General features: G+C 40.9%; 1 long non-coding RNA gene across 1 annotated transcript in view; it reads right to left on the bottom strand.

Annotated features, from left to right (window-relative positions):
- The window catches only part of LOC149462845 (uncharacterized), an 87930-nt gene extending 70053 nt beyond the window's left edge, over nt 1–17877 (bottom strand). Inside the window, exons 1-2 of the long non-coding RNA XR_016312552.1 lie at nt 17786–17877; nt 3615–3686 (exon numbers count right to left, since the gene is read on the bottom strand). This is a non-coding gene — a long non-coding RNA (uncharacterized LOC149462845). The remainder of the gene's footprint in view (nt 1–3614; nt 3687–17785) is intronic.
- Nucleotides 17878–19145: the final 1268 nt, after the last annotated feature.

Genomic DNA, 19145 nt, shown 5'->3' with positions numbered 1-19145 from the left:
GCCTATGTATATTATCCATATGGCTGTGTAGCACATTGTCCAACATATTTATGTTGTAAAGTTATAACATTGCTATGACTGCTATAATGAGAATGTTTTTTTCCTTCTAAAAAACTGAAGAATGTTGGATCAAGTTTTAAAACAGCAGCAAACTGGTTTGGTACACAGAGTTATTGGAGCATAGAAAATCTGAGTGCTCAAAATGTTAATTATTTATTGAGGAGCAAGAAAAGTTTTATCTGTGTATTTGGCACAGGCAAATATAATGAGGCAGTTCTGGCTTTTTAACTCGCATTTTCCTGCTTCATCATCTGTACTCATAAAATAATGAAAACTCTCGTGATCAGCATTATATCTGCACTAGTAACTGCACATGCAAATACCTTCTCTCCTGCTTTTTAATGAACACAGTTAATCAGCATGTATGCACTGTTATAAAATGATACAGTACATTTTATAAAAGCCAGTTATCTAATTTAGGGAAGTGAAATATACAAATTATTAAATATTGTTAGGATCAGCATATTTTCTAACACTTCCCTTGAACTATTTCTATTATTTATATAATGTTATAATACAGTGATGAAAACTAAAGATAAAGAATTATTTCTTCAAAGGACTAGTAACTAGTATTGGAATACTTACTTTGGTAGAGTTGAGATTTTAATTCTTAACATTTATTCTACAATAATTATTATAATTTTAATTAAATGTTGATTCATGCCTTTAATGTATGTAAAATGTAATGGCTGAAGCCTATTAAGGAAATCAAGGAAATCAAACCCTGCTCTTTCTTCAACCCAGCTGTCTATTGCAAAAGGAAGTGTTACACTACTGTTAGATGTTTGATGCTAATGATCTGGGAACAGGCATTTCTGCTTCTAGAGCAAACCTAAATTTCCTATCCCCAAAGCAATGCCACCCTCATTAAAGTCCATTTCCTGGCAAAACCTAAACCCAACTTAAAACAGTTCTATTTAACACTTATGCTTAACCCATTAGCCTTACCCTGAATTAACCCTTAACCTATCATAATGTACAACACTTAAACCGCTGTAGGTTCAATTCACAAAGTGGTATCTACCGCTTTAAAAACTGTAGTAAAATACCTTTTAGCATTTTTCAAACTTTTTTTGCAATTCACTAAAAAAAAAGCTACTAAAATACCGCATGAGCTATTTTATGAAGTGATGCAGTATTTTAGCAGTGAAAGATAGCTATTTTAACGCTGATGGTAGCCGGAGTCCTTAACAGCCAGTAATCAAAATGGTTGTTAAGGAGTGGGCAGCTGCCGCCTTCTTAACAACCATGACTCATCTGCTATCAACAGTGTTGCCCACTGATAGAATAATGTAAACAGAAAAGAATTGCCAAAAACAGCGTGGCTCCCCCCAATCCTTACCAAGCTCTTCAGGTTTGGTATTGATTGCAAGGAGAGCTCCAACCGAAAATTGAAGAAAATTGCATGGGATCCCTCCAAATTCATACTAGACCCTTTTTCGAGCATGCAGTCTGGAAAACCAGGAATGGGGGGGACAAGTGAGTGCCCCCCAAACCATACCAGGCCACATGCCCGCAACATGGGGCCCCCCAAAAAACACCTTGTCCCCATCTTGATGGGACAAGAACCTCTATCCCAAACAACCCTGGGTGGTGGTTGTGGGGGTCTGCAGGCGGGGGGCTTACTGGAATCTGGAAGTTCCCTTCAACAAGGGGCCCCCCAGATCCCGGCCCCCATGTGAATGAGTAGAGGTACATAGTACCCCTACTCATTCACCAAAAAGTGAATAAAAACACAGCCAGTTTTTGACAAGTCCTTTATTCAAAACCCTTCCCAAAAAAATGTTTGCACCCGAAGTAGGTCCAATGTCAATCACAATGAATGCCGGCCACCGACCCGAGCGAAAAAATAAACCCAACCCACACCAACGCATGGCTTCCACCAAATGACAGCTCTGCCACCTCCAGATGCTAAATAAACTAAGGTGCAGGGCCACCTGATGACATCACTGGGTGATCCTGCCCCCTTGTGACCAGGGAATGAGAATATTTTCCTAGCTATCTTGTGTAATCTACCACTTGCCCTGACCTTCAAGTTATGGAGATACAGAGAAATGGACATATTTGTAATTGATATCAGGAGAGCAGCCAAGGACCAATCATGGCTCTCCCCATAAATGCAGTTGGAGGAGTGATGTAGCCACCCAGGGGCAGGAAGTGTGTTATTTGCAGGATTACCAGATATAAGTAAAGCAAAAGACGCTTGAATAAAAGCAAACAACCACACCAAGGACTAGTAATCTCCAATATAATATGTTTTTTGTTTTGGGTTTAGATGCACTTTAACTGTAGCCTTTACCTAAAGCCAACTCTGACCAAAACATTTTCATTTATTATGGATAGAGAAGGTAAGGGTTCAGGCCTCTGTCAGATTTTTATTGCCATCTAGGATGATTTCCCCTCACTTCCTGTTGGGACCAGATATGATAGGAGGTCTTTCAAGAGTATCTCCACAGAGATACAGACAAAAATGAATACACATTTAGGTACAGTGAATGACAATACATTTTAATCATATTCTCAGTTTGACTTGGTTTGCGAATGGTTTACCCTAGGTGGTTAAGGACAAAATATTGAATTAAAAAATCTAAGATTTTTCTCTTTCCTTTGCTTACTTTCCTTTCTTTCTCAATACCATTTACTGTTCTTGAGCCAAAATGCTAGCTTTTCCTAACATTATTAGTGGCCTGCATTGATTATTGAGTATGAATACCAAGTACATTATGAATTTCTAGGCATCAGTGGAAAAATGAAACTATATTGTACTATGGATGAAAAATGGTGTGTTTTATAATGAATAGAAAATATAATAATGATAATCTGCTCATGTTTTCCAGAGTATTCATTCTTCATCTCTGTCGGTTGAATCACCCATAATTATTACAGTTCTTATAGGATGATAAAATGTACAGTTCTGGGCCACACAGTCATTTAGCTAACAGCTGCATACTTCTAGGCATACTTACTGCATCTTGTGTGAAGTATTAGAGCACCTGCACTATTCACTAAACAAAGTATAGGTTAATGGGTACTTCATTACATGATTTTGAATAGTATGATATTTCTAGGAATGATTATATTTTATTTGCTGATTATTTTCTCAAAGATAGAAAAAACTGTCTTTGAACACAAATATGAAGTGACAACAAAATTCCTAAAGTGACTACCTATCGTAAGGTAGGCATCCCACATCTCAGTTTAGCTACTGAGAGTGTGAGTGCTCAGAATCCCAAAGGTGCTCTGGTATGCAAATATCAATCTGGTCTAGAACTCAGTGGCTCATCATGATCAGCCAATAGTGTGGAAAATGAGATGGAAATGTGTAGGATGAGCTGCTCAGCCAGGTAGGCTGGTTTTGACATTGGTACTTTAAAGGTCTGCATAGTTTTTTCGACACTGAGTTATAAGTTATTAAAGCCTATACATCAGCCCAACAACCAGTCAACCAGCATTTTCAGAAGACAGTCAACAATGAAGGTCAAAAGGGCAGAATTTGTTCATAAGATATTTCCTGAGAATGTTGGTCCAGTAACACATAAGAAATTAATACTTACATAGTATAGTTGGTAACTGTAGATGCGTATATGCATTCATGCACCTTGGTTTTTCTGGAGCCCAGTAGCGCTCTGTAACATAAAGAAAAGACTATTCAAAGGCACCAAATACAACACTCTGTGATTTGCAGGTCATAGTGGTGTTCTACTGTTCACATCTCCCTTACAGCTTTCTTCTTGCCTTTAGCAAGGTTAAAACTGAATGTTGTCCCAAACTTTAGTTTGATCAGTGATGTTCAACCAGCAGTCATCCAGTGTTACCTTTTCAGTCCTTTCGCCTGTTGTAAAAAAATATTTGTATTATTTGTGTGTGCATGAAAAGATTAGCTCAAGGCTCCCAGCTGGATGTAAGTGATGAAGTTTTATTAAAATCAAAAGTCACTAAATAAATGATGAAAGTTACATAAAAGTTAGCTGACTGTCATCCTGTTACATTGTGCCGTGGCTCTGATAGCAGAAAGACTTCACATACAGGCTTGAAAAGCAGGTGGAGATGGACTGAGTCCCAATGTAATGCCACAGGGCTGGGCCTACTCAAGCTAGTGCAGAGCTCCGGAAGTGACATCATAGGAACTTAAAATCTCTGGGAGGAAGCCACAAGAAGGTGTAGATGGACAGAAAGCTGGATTGATTGCATTGACAAACTGTGCCATGCTGTCACTATAACCAATCCAGCTTGGTGTCCATCTGTGGCTTCTTCCCAGCAGTTTCTAATTCCCATGACATCACTTCTGGTGCGCTGTGTTGGCTTGAGTAGTCCTAACCCTGTGGCTTTACATTGGAATTCAATCCATCTCCATCTGCTTTCCAAGCCTGTATGTGGAGTCTTTCTGCTATCAGAGACACAGCAAAATTGGTAACAAAATCCTTGCCTCTGTCAGTTTTTTTTTGTTAAACCAAATTCAAACAGTGTAGGCAGTGAAAAACATACATATAAATCATAATATATTAAAGTCATTCTAAAGGCTTATTTTTTTTTTATAGAAAAAATAACAAACATGTCTATACTTACCTGCTGTGTGCAGTGGTTTTTCACAGAGCAGCCTGGCTCCTCCTCTCCTTGGGTCCCTCGCAAGCTCTCCTGGCCCCTCCCTCCTGTTGGGTGCCCCCACAGCAAGCAGCTTGCTATGGGGATGCACGCTGCTCCGTGTGTCCATTCACACACGGAGCAACGGCTTAGCCCCACTCCCTCTCTTTTGGCTCACTGGCTGTGATTGACAGCAGTTGGGGCCAAAGGCTCCCGCTTTTGTCTCAGGCAATGAGAAGAGGGAGTCCCAGGATAGCCGAGACTCTAGTGCACATCGCTGGATTGAGACGGTGCTTAGGTGAATATTATGGGGGGCTGGGGGGGATGCTGTTCAGAGAAGGTTTTTTACCTTCATGTATAGAATGCATGAAGGTGAAATCCTTGAGCCTTTACAATCACTTTAATGAGAGAGCGAGAGAGAGAGAGAGAGATAGAGAGAGAGAGAGAGAGAGAGAGAGAGAGAGAGAGAGAGAGAGAGAGAGATTGCTAAAAAACCCTGAAAATAATCAAATAAACCAAACAAATAGTTCCAAATGCCCACAAGGAAGCGTGAAATGCGTATGAATTGGAATAAATCTTCAATTCACTCTGCACCACTTGGGACACTACTCACCAAATTATAGGTACAGTCATGGCCGAAATTGTTGGCACCCTTGATATTTTTCCTGAAAATCAAGTATTTCACACAAAAAAGGTATTGCATTAACACATGTTTTGCTATACACATGTTTATTCCCTTTGTATGTATTGGAACAAATATAAAACAGAGGCAGAAAAGCAAATATGACATAATGTCACACAAAACCCCAAAAATGGGCTGGACAAAAGTATTGGCACCCTTAACTTAATATTTGGTTGCACACCCTTTGGAAAACATAACTGAAATCAGTCGCTTCCTATAACCATCAATAAGCTTCTGACACCTCTCACCCGGAATTTTGGACCACTCTTCCTTTGCAAACAGCTCCAGGTCTCTCTTATTGGAAGGACACCTTTTCCCAACAGCAATTTTAAGATCTCTCCACAGGTGTTCAATGGGATTTAGATCTGGGCTCATTGCTGGCCACTTCAGAACTCTCCAGCGCTTCTTTGCCATCGATTTCTGAGTGCTTTTTGACGTATGTTTGGGGTCATTGTCCTGCTGGAAGACCCAGGATCTTGGACGCAAACCCAGCTTTCTGACACTGGGCCCTACAGTGCGACCCAAAATCCTTTGGTAATCCTCAGATTTCATGATGCCTTGCACACAGTCAAGGCACCCAGTGCCAGAGGCAGCAAAACAACCCCAAAACATCATTGAACCTCCACCATATTTTACCGTAGGTACTGTGTTTTGTTCTTTGTAGGCCTCATTCCGTTTTCGGTAAACAGTAGAATGATGTGCTTTACCGAAAAGCTCTATCTTGGTCTCATCTGTCCACAAGACGTTTTCCCAGAAGGCTTTTGGCTTACTCAAGTACATTTTGGCAAACTGTAGTCTTGCTTTTTTATGTCTCTGTGTCAGCAGTGGGGTCCTCCTGGGTCTCCTGCCATAGCGTTTCATTTCATTTAAATGTCGACGGATAGTTCGCGCTGACACTGATGCTCCCTGAGCCTGCAGGACAGCTTGAATGTCTTTGGAACATGTTTGGGGCTGCTTATCCACCATCCGGACTATTCTGCGTTGCAATCTTTCATCAATTTTCCTCATCCGTCCACGACCAGGGAGATTAGCTACAGTGCCATGGGTTGCAAACTTCTTGATAATGTTGCGCACTGTGGACAAAGGCAAATCTAGTTCTCTGGAGATGGACTTGTAACCTTGAGATTGTTGATATTTTGCCACAATTTTGGTTCTCAGGTCCTCAGACAGTTCTCGTCTCCTCTTTCTGTTGTCCATGCTTAGTGTGGCACAGACAGACACACAATGCAAAGGTTAAGTGAACGTCTCTCCTTTTTATCTGCTTTCAGGTGTGATTTCTATATTGCCCACACCTGTTACTTGCCCCAGGTGAGTTTACAGGAGCATCACATGCTTGTAACATTCTTATTTATCCGCAGTTGTGAAAGGGTGCCAATACTTTTGTCCAGCCCATTTTTGGAGGTTTGTGTGACATTATGTCGAATTTGCTTTCTTTCCTCCCTTTTTTTGTTTTGTCCCAATACACACAAAGGGAATAAACATGTGTATAGCAAAACATGTGTTAATGCAATACGTTTCGTGAGAAATACATGATTTCCTGGAGAAATATCAAGGGTGCCAACAATTTCGGCCATGACTGTATATAATACCAAGTGTATAGGGGTGTGTAGTGTGTAGGGGAAATAGTTATGGAGAATATAAAAACTTGATGGATTGTTTAGTATGCATGTTCCTGAGGAAGTTATAGGACAAAACTAGAAAGGTAGGACTATGCCATTGCATGCTAACCACTGGTGCTCTGCTGATAGAGGAGGCAGGTATTTTCTGTACTGGTGGGATCACAGTTCCAATACATGCACATGCTAATTTAAAGCTGAAGCTTTGTCAAAAGTACATTTTCGCTGCATGTAACATGATCTCTGAATGGGGGAGAGAATCCTGTCATTCATCTGACTCTCTTTCATCCTGAGATCATGTTACGTACACTGTACACTTTGCAGAGGCTTTTCTAAGTGGGATCTGGTCCCCGTTGGAGCTTTTTTAACCCACAGAAGACCTGAAACTAATAACTCCTTCATCGAAATTCAGCATCAGGAAGAGGACCAGGCATCCCTGCAGAGAAGATTTTAGCTGCCTGTATGACATGGAACATACTTCATTATAGGTAAGTGATGTGACTGCAGTATCTGCAGCTAAAGGGAAAAAACTGACTAAACTCAGTTTTGAGTTAGTGCTACTAAAGCACCCTGGATATTTGCGTTTGTCTTTTTTTAATATAAATTTTGCATTTTAATAAAACAGCGTTACACTATTTTGAGTCTTCTGTTTTGAGTTGCATCATCGCTGAGCTGGAAATCTAATGGCAATTACGTAAGGATATCTAGGAATGTTTTTTTCCGAATTGGATGAGATGTCCTGAGGGGATTACTCACATATGCTTCAAATGACCTGCCTATAATTTGGTAGTCATGCAATCTGGTGAGTGACATTTTCATAGATGAAGGGTCCTGTGTGGTACAGAGTGCAGATTGGAGGCTTCTTCATATTCATACACATTTCACGTTTCTTTGTAGGCATTTGGATTTTCTGTTCATTGGACTATTTTCAGTTATTTTGGAGCATGTTATACTGTATATATGCAATTTATTATGATTTATATGTACAGTATGCCTTTTTTTTTACTAATAATTGAGTTTAAGCGCTGTTTGTTCATCATTGCTTTATAGGGTTTTATGTATATTTATAAGTCAAGGTTTGCCTGCACTGTTTCAATTTGTTTTTATTAAATACTGTATTTTATATAGAGGTGCTGATGGCAAGTGCTGAGAATATCCCTAACAGGAACCCAGAAAACAATGACTTTAGAGAGGTTGTAACTATTCACCAATCTGTTTAAAATTGTGTTTTTATTGCTGTTCGGGGACATTTTTCTTCACTTCCAGTCATTGTCACTAGGATAGCAAATGAGGGCAAATTGTCCTCAATAGGAAAAAAGAGCACAATAAAAAAAATTAAAGAGGTTATAGTAAAAAAAAAAAGTTTATAAATTAGGACTTACTGTTTTGCAAAATACCTAAATACAATAAGAGACCTTTCTATAATAAATTTATGGTTAAGTTAATCTGTGGCTAAATGATTATTCTTGAATTTAATTATAATGGGTTCTTTTTTAACAGAAAAAAGAACAGAAGAGGCTGGGATGCTGATTTACTAAAGGAGAACCTTCACTCAAAAATGGAGTTAAAATCCACTTAATAATCAAGTCATGTAAAAAACAAACTACTGTTCACTTTGAATACCTAATCACGTGCAGATGCTTTACAAATGACTAGATAACTAAAGTGAATAAATGCACATTTTTGAAAGGAGGATTTTCTACTTCATTAGTAAATCAGACCACCGTCTACATTAAATATTTTAAATCTATAAAAACGGAACTATACCACTAGTGCCAGAGGTGGCACGTGACAGCATCAAGGACGGCACCCAAGGGGAGTCCTGGTAGACCCACCTCCCAAACAATAAAGCTGGCCAGCAGATGCATACAGAAGAAGCAGCATGGCTGGTCCCCGCCAACCTCTATTCCTGCTGGAGTCAGTTCCTGTATTGCTCTCTCCACACTGAAGATGTGTTGAGTCAGATTCCCCTGGCTGCTTGTTCTGACTTTCAAAGGGTAATTATATTCAGTATTTTCTCCCCTCTGTGGTACAGCACTCTTTTAGCCTGAGCCAGCTCATGCCAAGGCTTTTACTACCGGTGTACCTGCCCTCACTCTGAACATTTCTCTGCCTCAGCATCCACGCACCTGGCTCAGCATGGAGGGGATATAGCCAAAGGGATTTATCTTCAAATAGCTATTAACCCCTTCCACAGCAATCTTTTATGAGTAACTCAATGCAAAGAAGCATTTAATGTGGAGGGAGAAGGGTTTTAAAGGCTTTTCTGACATAATTAATTACTAATTTAGGCTACATTCACATGGGCATTTAGCCACGGTGTGAATGGCAGTGGCAGGAATATGAGCAGTTAGCTGCGGCCGCCAAGCCTGTACAGTACACTATAATGACAGGTTACTGGGTGCTGCAGCTATTCATGACTGTTCACACAGTCAGTGATTACCAGTGGTGATGGCTACTGAACACACACTTTGTGTGCATTCAGCAGCAATCACCACAAGTAATCGCCAGTTGTATGAACAGCCTCAAATAGCTGCGGACACTGGCAACTTGTCATAAAAGTGTACTATATGGGCTTGGCAGCTGCGGCTAACAGATTCCTGCCGCTGTCATTCACCGTGGCGTCCAAATAGAAGGAACTACTACTTCAAAACAAGGTTTGGTAACAACTACTTTAGAACTTCTATTAGGAACTACAGCTTCAGAACAGATATTGGTAACTACCACCTTAGAAAAATGAATTAGGAACTGCAGGAATTGGGACTCTATTCTCCAATTCTACTGCATGTACAGGCGGTGCTGTCTTGACTGGAGCATTGGTTGGTGTCCATTTCTAGAGTATTTCTGCTCCAGAAATGAACACATTCTGCATTTCTGGAGCAGAAATTGGGGCTGATCTGGTGTGTGAAAGTGCAGGAATTGGGTTGGGCTGAGGCATGAAAGTGCATTCATTAGGTGATCAGAGGTGTGAAGGTGCAAGAATGGAGGTGATCTGAGGTGTTAAAGTGCAGGATTTGGGGTGAGCTGAAGTGTGAAGGTGCAGTAATTGGGGTGATATGAGCTGTAAGAGTGCAGAAATTGGAGATGATCAGAGGTGCAAAGGTGCAGGTATTTGGGTGATCTGAGGTGGGAAAATACAGGAATTGGGACTGATCTGAGGCGTTAAGGTACAGAAATCGGGACTGATCTGTGCTGTGAAAGTGCAGAAATTGGAGCTGATCTGAGGTGTGAAGGTGCAGGAATGGAGATGACCTGAGGTGTAAAAGTGCAGGATTTGGGGTGAGCTGAAGTGTGAAGGTGCAGTAATGGGGGTGATATGAGCTGTAAGGGTGCAGGAATTGGAGATGATTAGAGGTGTAAAGGTATTTTGGTGATCTGAGGTGGGAAAATGCAGGAATTGGGACTGATCTGAGGCCTGAAAGGACAGGAATTTGGGCTGATCTGGGTTGTAATTGGGGCAGGAATTGGGGTGAACTGAGGTTTGGAGGTGCAGGAATTAGCACTGACGTGAGGTGTGAAGGTGCAGACATTGGAACTAACCTGAGGCGTTAAGGTTCAGAAATCGGGACTGATCTGATGTGTGAAACTGCAGGAATTGGAGCTGATCTGAGGTGTGAAGGTGCAGGAATTGGGGCTGATCTGAGGTTGGAGGTGCAGGGATTGGGGCTGATCTGAGACCTGGTGGTGCAGGGATTGGGCTGATTTCAGGTGTGAAGGTGCAGGAATATGGGCTGATCTGAGGCCTGAAGGCACAGGAATTGTCGCTGGAGAATGGGGTGTGAAGTTGCAGGAATTGGGGTGAGCTGAGGTGTGAAGGTGTAAAAATTGGGGTTAGTCTGAGGTGAGGGGTTGGGGCTGATCAGAGTTGTGAAGGTGCAGGATTTGAGGTGAGCTGAAGTGTGAAGGTGCAGGAATTGGGGTAAAATGAGCTGTAAGGGTGCAGGAATTGAAGATCATAGATATGTAGAGAAATGCAGGCATTTGCGTGGTCTGAGGTGTGAAAATGCTGGAATTGGGACTAATCTGAGGCCTGAAGCTGCAGGAATTGAGGCTGATCTGGGTTGTAAAAATGCACGACTTGGGGTAACCTGAGGTGTGAAGGTGCAGAAATTGAGACTGATCTGAGGTGTGAAGGCACAGGAATTGGGGTGATCTGAGGTGTAAAGGTGCAGGGATTAGGATGATTTGAGGATTGGAGAAGAAGGAATTGGGGCTGATCTGAGAATTGGAGGTGCGGGAACTGGGGAGAGCTGAGGTATGAAGGTACAGAAATTGTGATCAGCGTTCTTGGGGTTCAGGAATTGGGGCTTATCTGAGGCCTGAAGGCACATGAATTGTCGCTGGTGACTGGGGTGTGAAGTTGCAGACATTGGGGCTGATCTGGGGTGTGAAAGTGTAGGATTTGAGATGACTGGAGGTGTGAATGTGCAGGAATCAGGGCTGATCTGGGGTGTGAAAGTGTAGGTACTGGTATGATCTGAGGTGTGAAGGTGCAAGAAAAGGGGAATGAACTGAGGTGTGAAGGTGCAAGTATTGGGATGATCTGAGGTGTGAAGGTGCAGGCATGAGAGCTGATTTACGGTCTGAAGGTGCAGAAAGTGGATTTGATCAGAGAGAACTTTATTAGGGTGACCACTATCACCTCACACTGAATTTCCAATTGTATATTTCACAGAAGTCCCTGGTTAACATATTCATTTCAACCTTACCACACTTGCCCTACAGCACATGTGTTCTGCACATGTGTTCTGAAAAAGGGGTAAGTTACCATTTACCATCCTTGAAAGCTGAACGTTTTCTTCCTATTATTCCAATAGTTTACAGCATTAACTGTATAAAAATGTATTTTCGTGATTGAGTGAGTAAAGTCGACAGTTTTATATAACTTGCACTCTCAATTTCTGAGAAAACATTTTTTTGGCACACCATGCTCAAAAAGTTGCCTACCCCCTGATCTATACCAAGGTAATGCTACTTTTTAAAAACATTAATATCACAACTGTTTACAGCACTGCATTGAAACTAACAGCTTAAAGCAGATAAATACATTCAAAAGTAAAAACACAACAGTCTTGCGGCAGGCAGCCAATGTATCATTTAATTTGCCAAGGCTGGTTAGGAAATTCAAATGAAGAATACATGTTGTCAAAAGAACATGATTGATGGTAGAACTGTGAAAAGTATTTACAGCTTCAAGGCTATAAGGCTATAAGGTTTTATTAAATCGTGCTTTACTTAATGATGCAGAGATATGGAGCTCTCTAGCACACAGCAACCCATTTTCATTACACAGACTTCAGTTAACTGCTGTAATCTGATTGGCTGCTAGTGGTAATTTCTCATCATTAGCCATTGCACATTGTTATGAATTAATGGTGATCATTGCACAATTATCAGAAAATAAGAGTACTTTTGTTTCTGCAGTAAAGACAGGAAAGACTAAGCATGGTTTAGTATAATGATCCTTCAACCATAATTATTACTAAAGCATCCAATATAGAGCCTTGCATCTATTATTCATGTATTACTCCTTTTAATAGATTAATGCAAAAAGGGGTTATTATAAGGCAAATATGCACCTGTTCTTTCAGCTTGTCTCTTAAAAAGCTATCTAAATGACAGAAAAATGAAGTCTTTAGAATTTGACTCATTACATAGAACTAATAAAGCACACAGATCAAACATAAATTGGATAAAAATAAATTAGAATACATTAGCATATGTTTAGTTCTTGAGTAAAACTATCATTTTTTTGTGTAAAATCATGTCTGTAAGATACTATATTATTTATACATATATGCATTTACAACATGATTTAGTAACGAAAATTATCTACAATTATGCCCCTTTCTAATATGTGAGATCTTGAGGCATTCTGATAATCTGCAGGTCCTTAGTAAGCTATACTTGGCACTGAGCAGTTAAAGGGCTTGTGACTTTCTTTTTTTATCGTCTTATATTATTGATATTGTAGCACTACCCCCTCAAGAGTCGCTGCGTTTTTTTCGGACTCCCTGTAACTCTTGACTTCACTCTGAAAGCCCAACCCTTGCTGACACCTCCATACACTTCTGGTCTGAGTAAACTCTCTCAATATTACCAGAAAATGGACTCACACACAAGTTTAGAGCGAACTGATACTTTGCTTAGATTGGAGTTGAGTATGAGCACAGTATCACAAAATTAAAAGTAGCACAAAATTATAGGCGTGTAAATAATAACAGTTATTACACTTAGTAACTTTAAGCAAAGGCCAACACATACAGAAAATAATCTCAATCAGTTCTGGATGTCCTGCAAATCAGAGGTTAACCAAGGGCCTCAACTCTGAGATGTTTCTGTCCCCAGTGAGCGAAGGAGAAACTACTAAGGAATAAGGTTGGCTCACTTTGGGCCCTCAGAAGCTGATGACAAGATTCAAATCTGAGATGAAGAAAGAGCTCTTTAATTAGGAAAACTAAAGTCCCTTTAACTTCAGTGAAAGATCTTCTGCATGCTTGTTGGGGCCCAGTTGTTGCACTACAAGAATTCAGAATTGCAACAGGTGGTATTCCCTCAAAATGATTTATGCAAGCACAGGCACTATCCCTTTAAGTAGTATTTAACTTGGGAAGTACCCTTTTAAGGCACAATATGAAATGCAGGTTTTAAGCAAGAGGTTTAAGGGGTGGACAAAGGCAATTGTTAACAATGGGTTAATTCCTCTCTAGGCTGCAGTAGCAAATGGCAACAATGACAAGTGTCCCTTGATGGATGTATGCCAATTGCAGTGGTGTTGCTTGGCCCACACAGGGGGGACACTGCAGCAGGCACTGATGACTGGATTATGCTGGAGATGTGTTTGCTAATAGGCCGGGTGAATTACAGTATGCCTCAGCTTGTGTAACTGGTAAACAATATGTTTAGAGAATGGCTGATGCAAGAGAATGTCACTGGCATCCTAACTGGCTGGAGATTGCCACTCTCTCACCTGAGCTGTGGCATCATTCGCGTCACTGGTGGTTTCACTGTAGATGTGGGCCCCCAGAGGTTTCATATTTCATCCTGTAGAGTTTGTTCCTGACTGCAGCACTCCGAGTCACCGGCCGACAGTGTAGTTCTCCAGACTCTTTGGCGAAGTCAGCGGTTGGCTGTTCCTCCCTCTTTTTACACTCTCAATCTCTCTCTATCTCTCTCTGCAGCCTGGTCCAGTCCTCCGGCGTTCCACACAGCTGTCTCCTCGCACCTTCCTTCCAGCTCTCTCCCAGCTCATTTTCTGCCTCTGTTCCTGGGATTTTACATTTATATGCCTCCGCCCATACACCAGCACCTCTGGGAAATGTAGTCCCCCAATTAGCAGCATTCTAATAAAGTGCTGCAGTTCAGCCTACAAAATCTATGATTTGTGCCATTGAGTTGCAGGATACTCCCAGCTTGTATCTCTTTTAACATCCTGCAGTCTGAATTATAGCAGGATGTTGCAATATTTATATAGTGCTTACAATTTACACAGTGCTTTACATTTTGTACATTCACATCAGACCCTGCCCTCAAGACCTTAAAATCATTTGGCTGCGATGGAACACAGGGTGTGAAATTTAAAGTGGTGTGTCGCAGCCATGGAGCAGAAGGAATGGCCATTTTCTTCCTCTTATTGCACTCTCTCAGTCAGCATGTGGCTCCCGGCTCTCGCAACACAGAAGAGTGATCCTTTGATACATCCCTGGGTTAAGCAGCCTATAGAGCCTGGCCACATCTTTCTGCTTTTTAAAAAAGCAGCTGGGCCTGCAACATCTTTATTAGACACGTATTCAGGATAAGGGTCTGGTAAGAATTGTAAGGGGGACCTCACACACACAAAAAAAAAAAAAAGCAGCATAGGGTTCCCCCCAAAATCTACACCAGCCTCATATCCATATGTAGCCTAGATTGTAAGCTCCAAGGAGCAGGGCCCTCGAACCCCTCGTGTATTTTATTGTATTGTTACTGTACTGTCTCATGTATTGTCTCCCATTGTAATGTACAACGCTGAGCAAACTGTTGCCGCTATATAAATGCTGTGTAATAATAATAATAGTCTGGCAGACCAGGAAAGGGGGGCAGTGAGCATGTGTCCCCCCTCCCTTCTGCACTATACCAGGCCACATGCCGTCACACATGGAGTACATTTTGCCTACATGAATGAGAAATGGGTACAAAGCACCTCTGGTTGATCATTTGCAAAAAAGTAAAATAGTAAATAAACACACACCTTATGGTAGAGGGACGGACGCCACTCAAGACCGACCATGGGAGTCAGACATGCAGAATGGCCTAAGTAGCCACTCCGGCCACACCCTATGGACACGCTCCAGCCACACCCAATGAACAGTAGCGGAACTTCGGATGTCTTGATGCCCGATAGGGACATTGGGTGCGACAACCTAATAGCGTTATAGGAGGTATTGCACAGAGCCGCCAATTCTCTTGCTCATGCTGTTTACATCTGGTGCAATTTACTGTTGTGCCTAGCACAAGTGAGTGCAAAATTTATCTGTTGATACAAATAAAAGTTTTAAAGGATAAAGCACTATGTTAAGTTTGTTTGCATGAGGCAGAGTGGTTATTGACGGAGGAGATGAGCGGAAACTGTGGACCTTAATTTGAGACCTTACAGGAGATCCACATGGTCCATTAAAGGGACAAAAGGTGTGTTTTGACTGAGCAATTTTTGTGAGGTTACAGAGTAGAGGTGAGTGGACATCTGGTGGTGGCGTTATCACATTACACAGCTGGACCAAGCACAAAGGGTTCCATGCATTGAAAAGGCACAAGGTTTTATTTACTGAATGTGAAGGACTTTAATAAAAATATATTTTTTGGAGTTTGTGATATTGTTCACGATTGATAGCACTGCTATTTATACATTTATATATCATATATTAGATATCATCCATATTAAGCACTGAACAAATTGATCTTTTTAATTAGGCTATAACAGACAGCTTCAGGTCTTGGACTAACAATTCAGAGCTTGGAGAACTGGCTCTTTGTCACATGATCAGTGTGATAGCTTGTGATTGGCTATCATAGTGATCACCCTGTAAACCTGCCCCTGTACTCTCTTTCTCATCAAATGAAGAAAATGACATGGTGGGGGGTATCAAAACTGTAGCAGGCATAATCTGGAGCAGCTGTGCATGGCAACCAAGCAGCTTCTATCTTCAGCTTTTTAAGTTAAGCTTTGAAAATGAGAAACAGAATCTGTCAAATGCATCCTTTTCTTTTAGCCAGAAGAGAAGAGTATAAACATGTCACGAGAAGCAGAATTTATTTTGCTTGTTTGTTTTTTGGATGGTGGTGTTTCATGGTAATAGCAAGAAATATACAGCTACATTAAAAAATATATTGATTTTATTTTACTATTTTGGGCCAGTTTTCCTGTTATATAAAATCATTAGAAAATATGCATTAACCTTTGCCATAAAATAAAGGGCACATTTATCCTGAAATAAAAAAGTAGGTAAAGTTCACTTGGATATATTAAGTGGTTGCAATTTCAGTTTTACGAACACATGCCAAAGTTGCAACACTGGGTTTAGTCATCAAGGTTTGTTTTACCTTCCATGGTGAAGGTGCTAAATATCAATAATAATAATGTCCCACAATATAGAAATGCCCCACTAAGTAAATATCCCATGATGATCCTCTTGCTGTGAATGACAGAAATGCATCAATGCTGTTATTTACAGCTGTTCTTGAGGGAGATAAACACCTCAAGGAGATCACGGGTAAAGAGCACTTATCTCCCCCAGAAAAAGAAAGCTTGTGTTCCTACAGGTAGACCTTCTACTCCTTACACTAGGAAAAGTTCCTCTCATCTCTCTAAGGTTTCCTGCCCAAGTCTAAGTCTAGAGCACACAGTCATTGGAAAACATGGACCTCTGAACCAACCAAGTCTGGTTCTAAGCCCACTTCCCTATGAAGGGGTACCAACCCCTACTTGGCAATTTCTGGTCCAAAGAAATTCCAGATGTTTGGGTCTGGAGTGCCATTTCCTGTGGCTACAAACTGGAAAATTGAACTCCTATCTCCATGCTCTGGAATTTGCCTCCTTCCCCACAAAGAATAATGGATCTCCTTACTGCTGATCAGCAGTTCCTTCCTTAGGGTGTGATTACCCCAGTTCCTAAAGGAGGAAAGCTTTCAGTGCTTTTACTGGAACACAGTTCCCAAAGCATATGGAGGCATTTGGCCCATTCTGGATTTGAAAACTATCTTCTTGTTTCTGCAGGTTCAAAGTTTCTTATAGAATCAGCCATGTCTGTCATTGCCTTTCCCCTTTTTTAGGGATCTTCTGGCCTTAGCTTCTCCTTGGTGATAGTAAACTATCAGTATCTAGTCTTAAACAGACCCCAACAACCTCCACAAGCTTTGGACTAAAAAAAATACAGAATCACCTAAAAAATATCTCATTTTAAAGAGATACAATTCAGGGGTTTTAAATAAAAATGCATTTAAACGTGTCACAAATAATGCAATCACAGTAGTTTTCACTGAATGTTTAAATAACAAAGATTAACTACTTCAATACAGCCATACCTAAAGTCATGGCCAAAAATGTTGGCACCCCTGCATTTCTGTCAGATAATGCACCACTTTACACAGAAAATTGTTGCATAACAAATGTTTAGACATTTTCATGTTCATTTCTTTTGATTGTATTTTTATGAGACAAAAAAGTGGAGAAACAAGAAGCGAAATCTGACACATTTCACACAAAACCCCCAAAAATGCACTGGACAAAATTACTGGCACTTTCTTAAAATTGTAAGACATAATTGCATTCCAAGTTTGTGATGCTACTGTAATTTGTAATTAAACTCACCTATATCAATTACAAGATCTTAATGTTCCTGTGTCCACTGTGTGCAACATTGTCAAGAAGTTTACAGCCCATGGCACTGTAGCTAATCTCCCTGGATGTGGAAGAGAGAGAAAAATGTGATCAAAGATGCAGCAAAGGATTGTTCGAATGGTGGATAAAGAACCTCGATAAACTTCCAGACAAATTCCAGCTAACCTTCAGGAACAGGGTACAACTGTATCAGCTTGCACTACGGTATATGTTGCAATCTGAATGAAAAGGGACACTATGGTAGGAGACCCAGTAGGACCCCACTGCTGTATTAAACATAAAAAAGCCAGATTGGAGATTGCCCAAACTAACCTCAGGAAGCCAAAATCCTTTTGGGAGAAAGTACTGTGGACAGTTGAAACAAAATTATAGCTTTTTGGTAAAGCCCATCATTACACTGTTTTCAAAAAAAGCAATAAGGCCTTTAAAGAAAAGAATACAGTCTGTACAGTCAAACATGGTGGAGGTCCACTGATGTTTTGGGGTTGCAAGAAAAAGAGAGGAAGGCACATCTAAGTGCAGTATTGACAATTTATTTAGTAATCAATGGATAAATTGCACTTACAAGATAAATAGTTAAAAAGACTAATCGTGTGATGTAATAAGATCCAGGTGAGACATCCAGCCGTCCATCAGCAAACTCTGTCTATAGGATCAGGGTAGAGGTCCGTCAGGTTCGCAGGGATTTGGATGTCCAAATAGGTAATTGTGTCGGTCACCTATGTAAAGGGAAAGTTGGATCTGCAAAGAGTCGGCAGGTTTTGGATCTAGACTGTGTTTCAGGGAACGCTAGGGTAAGCTTGATCGTGTTGTGGTCAGATAGCACCATTGGCTCAGTCGTAGCCTATTGTAAGAAAGGGAGGTCTGCCTGCAAGAAGAATAAATAGTCGATTCTGGAGTGCGTTGTATGGCGGAAAAATAAGTATAGTCCTTCTCTTGTGGGTGTAGCAAACGCTATAGGTTTCTGATTTGTCTAAGAGCTCTGAAGGGTAACGCCGAAGAACCTGAAGATGTGTCCAAAAGGAAATTGAGGGGTACATTAAAGTCTCCCCCGAGGATGAGCAACCCAGAAGCAAACTCAGTTAGACGCTCACCGACGTAGCGATACAAAGGCCACCTGTTTGGAGTTTGGGGCGTGCACATTTGCTATGGTAACCAAGTCTGCCCTTGAGGAACAGGTAGCAGCTCTCGGGGTCTTCTAGTTTGTCTTGCAGTTGAATGGGAACCGTTTAGATAGGAGAATAGATACACCCTTATTTTTGGACGCCGCACTGAGGGAAAAGAAAAAAAAACATGCAAGGATAATCAAGGGGGGGGGGGGGGAGAGGGA

The sequence above is a fragment of the Staurois parvus genome, unplaced genomic scaffold (assembly GCF_062004578.1).
Source record: "Staurois parvus isolate SC_StPar_1 unplaced genomic scaffold, SC_StPar_1.0 ptg000165l, whole genome shotgun sequence".
In the NCBI taxonomy this organism is placed as follows: domain Eukaryota; kingdom Metazoa; phylum Chordata; class Amphibia; order Anura; family Ranidae; genus Staurois; species Staurois parvus.
The sequence above is the reverse complement of the archived record's forward strand: the minus strand, read 5'-3'. Positions and strand labels throughout refer to the sequence as shown.